Source organism: Macaca fascicularis, chromosome 3 (assembly GCF_037993035.2).
Source record: "Macaca fascicularis isolate 582-1 chromosome 3, T2T-MFA8v1.1".
In the NCBI taxonomy this organism is placed as follows: domain Eukaryota; kingdom Metazoa; phylum Chordata; class Mammalia; order Primates; family Cercopithecidae; genus Macaca; species Macaca fascicularis.
In genome coordinates this window covers 92,414,919-92,419,012 of record NC_088377.1, presented here as the reverse complement: position 1 = coordinate 92,419,012, position 4,094 = coordinate 92,414,919, and positions in this window count along the sequence as shown.

Below are 4,094 nucleotides of genomic sequence, written 5' to 3'. Positions count from 1 at the left end.
CTGGACTGTCTTGGTGCCCTTTCTGGACACTGAAAGGGATTCCTGACACTGACGCCTATCTGAACTGTGTCTGAACCTGCTCAAACATTGGAAGCTACTTTGGATGACCTCCAAAGCCAGACATTTTATGCTTTTCAAAAAACGAGAAAGATGATTCAGCAATTGCCTGCCTAATTTTTCAGCTGCTGAAATATTTCAATGACATAATAAATATTATAAATGATTAGAATTATTATTAAAATGCTAGTGAATTTTAAAAGTCCATCAGTTTGAATCAACAACATTATTTTAGATTTATTTTGGTACCATGGTGACATTTTATTCATAATACTATCTTTTTTTTGCTTAACTTCAGTTCTTTGCACCTGGTTATATTATTCAAGTTCTTATAATTTTATGAGATTTAGGAATAGTCCTCTGATTATAAGCCTGCTCTGTTAGCTGAATTTAATTGTTAATAAACAATTTTACTGTTTTCCCTTTTCATAATATGTCATTAAAGTTAGCCATATTAGCCATTGTAAATTGTTCTCACTGAGATACTGCAGTTGCATGTTTTAGTTATAAAATTGTTCTCATACAAATATCACAACTAAATATATGAGACTTATGCTGTAAAGGCAAAATTACACACCATGGCTTTGTTCTTGCCATTAATTACCTCTTTAAAAATATTTTCTTACATCCCAGTAGATAGAAATTTCTCTCAGGTAGCAAAGCAAACAAATACTGTAAGATCTGTAGTGATGATCAACATAGTCTTTCTTCAATAAATTTGAAAAGAAAAAGACATGAAAAAGCACGAAGACAAAAGCCCACAGTTACAGAAGTTGACAGAGACATTCTGTTGCTTGACGCTACTTTATAGATTCTGGTGGAAAAGTGTAGTGATCAAATGCTAATATTTTTATGGTTGTCATAGTGTGCTGAGCATGAGAATGTGAATCACAACCTCCAATTGCAGAGGCCATAATGATAAGGGTTCTAGCTCTGCACCCTGAAATTGACTGTCACCTTTGCAGCAAGACCACACTACCGATGGGTTGCTCTCAGTCAGTGACTGAGCACAACAGGGTACTTAGAGCTATCCCTGGGAGAAGAGGGACTCTTTTGACAGATGACTGGCTTCAGACTCCCAGATAACCTTGCCAAACCTTCTTTAGACTTTGCAGCAGTCTGGAATGCTTCTACTCAACCTTTCTTCTCTCTTCCCTCTCTCCTTCACTCAGAGTGGACATCCATTGTGTTCTGACAACTCTTCCAGCCCTACTCAGATCCCTCCTCATTCTCTCTCACAGGCATTTTGCACATTTAATTCTGTTTTGGCATTTGCTTCTCTGAGAACCCAGATGAAAACACGTATGATCAAGGGAATAGTTCTCAAACTAGCATGTCTAAATGTCTTTAAACCAAACTACATTCTATATATCCCTCTCTGATAATATTTTTGTAGTATCTGATAATTATAAAAGTAATACATGTTCATTAGAAAAAATACAGAAAACATTTATGCCTTGCACTTTTTTTTTTTTTTTTTTTTTTTTTTTTTTTTTTTTTTTTTGAGACGGAGTCTCGCTCTGTTTCCCAGGCTGGAGTACAATGGTGTGATCTTGGCTCACTGCAACCTCTGCCTCCCTAGCTCAAGAGATTCTCTTGCCTCAACCTCCAGAGTAGCTGGGACTACAGGCGCCTGCCACCACACCTAAGTTTCTGTATTTTTCTTAGAGACGGGGTTTTACCGTGTTAGCCAGGATGGTCTGGTCTCGATCTCCTGACCTTGTAATCTGCCCACCTCAACCTCCCAAAGTGCTGGGATTACAGGTATGAGCCACTGCCCCCAGTCTGTGCCTTGCACTCTCTTATGGCAACATTTTTTATGGTCTTTAGTATTCAATAATGAAGGAAAATTATTTGTGTCACAAACACCTATCTTACCCTGGCATGACTTGTGAACCACATTTAAAAGTCCATTGTCACAAATTATTGGTAAAATAGACTCTGATACATCCAAGCTATGCAACTGTCCAATATAAACCTACTGTTGCATTCTTTACGTGGAGCAATTTTCATGCTGCCTTATTAAGTTGATACAGCAAAACAGAAAGAAAGACCAGAAGGATTCACACCAAAATGTTAATTTTGACATTTTGAGTAGCTACTTTGACATTTTGGGTCGTTTTGTTTTATTTTATTTATTTATTTTTTTTGCTTATCTCTGTTGTTTGAATAATAAGGGGGGATATTCCATTGCTATCCTAGGGTTCAGCATCTTCTTTAGGGTGCTTTAAATTAAAGTAGCTACTCTATCTTGGGTAATTCATTCATCTGGAGAACATGGCATGCTTCCTTATCAGTTAAATCACACAGTTGACAATTAACTGATATTGTGGCTAATAATATCAGTTAATTACTGATGTATTGTTGGTTGGCATGCCTCTCCCTATGACGTAATACATCTTTCAGTGTAAACAGCTTTTCAAAAGTATTTTCCATTAGGAAATATGGTCAGTATTAGCATAAATCAGACTACAACAAGAAGCAGAAATTTGTTATCCTGTTGCTTTCTATGGTGATAAATAAGTGGTCCCTCTAGTAGCCCAGATTTATGTTACCAAAAAATCAGTGGACTTTGGACTGGTAAATCAAAATTCAGGAAATTTGAGGGCCTGAATTGGTCTCTAGCTATGTGCAAGAAATCAGAAAAACTTATACAACCTTTCTCCAACAAGCGAGGTTATGACTTCTGAGATCTTATTCAACCTTTTCATTGCATGATTCCAAACAACCATTTTTGCTTTTTGAATTGGTAATAATAACAGGTACATCCTTGCAGTAAAAACGTGCTCTTCTTTTTTACTCAGGGACTGGTTACCCCAACCTGAAACACCCTCAAGCTAGTAAGGGCTTTGTTGTAAGAATGCGATAGACGCCTGGGGTGGAGCAAGATGGCCGAATAGGAACAGCTCCAGTCTCCAACTCCCAGCGCGAGTGACACAGAAGACCGGTGATTTCTGCATTTTCAACTGAGATACTGGGTTCATCTCACTAGGGAGTGCCGGACAATCGGTGCTGGTCAGCTGCTGCAGCCCGACCAGCAAGAGCTGAAGCAGGGCGAGGCATCGCCTCACCTGGGAAGTGCAAGGTGAAAGGGAATCCCTTTTCCTAGCCAGGGGAACTGAGACACACAACACCTGGAAAACCGGGTAACTCCCACCCCAATACTGCACTTTAAGCAAACAGGCACACCAGGAGATTGTATCCCACACCTGGCCGGGAGGGTCCCATGCCCACGGAGCCTCCCTCATTGCTAGCACAGCAGTCTGCGATATCGCAGCAAGGCAGCAGCGAGGCTGGGGGAGGGGCGCCCGCCATTGCTGAGGCTTAAGTAGGTAAACAAAGCCACTGGGAAGCTCCAGCTGGGTGGAGCTCACAGCAGCTCAAGGAAACCTGCCTGTCTCTGTAGATTCCACCTCTGGGGACAGGGCACAGTAAACAACCACAAAAGCAGCGGAAACCTCTGCAGACGCAAACGACTCTGTCTGACAGCTTTGAAGAGAGCAGTGGATCTCCCAACACGGAGGTTGAGATCTGAGAAGGGACAGACTGCCTGCTCAAGTGGGTCCCTGACCCCTGAGTAGCCTAACTGGGAGACATCCCCCACTAGGGGCAGTCTGACACCCCACACCTCACATGGTGGAGTACACCCCTGAGAGGAAGCCTCCAAAGCAAGAATCAGACAGGTACACTCGCTGTTCAGCAATATTCTATCTTCTGCAGCATCTGCTGCTGACACCCAGTCAAACAGGATCTGGAGTGGACCTCAAGCAATCTCCAACAGACCTGCAGCTGAGGGTCCTGACTGTTAGAAGGAAAACTATCAAACAGGAAGGACACCTACACCAAAACCCCATCAGTATGTCACCATCATCATCAAAGACCAGAGGCAGATAAAACCACAAAGATGGGGAAAAAGCAGGGCAGAAAAGCTGGAAATTCAAAAAATAAGAGCGCATCTCCCCCAGCAAAGGAGCGCAGCTCATCGCCAGCAACGGATCAAAGCTTGACGGAGAATGACTTTGACGAGATGAGAGAAG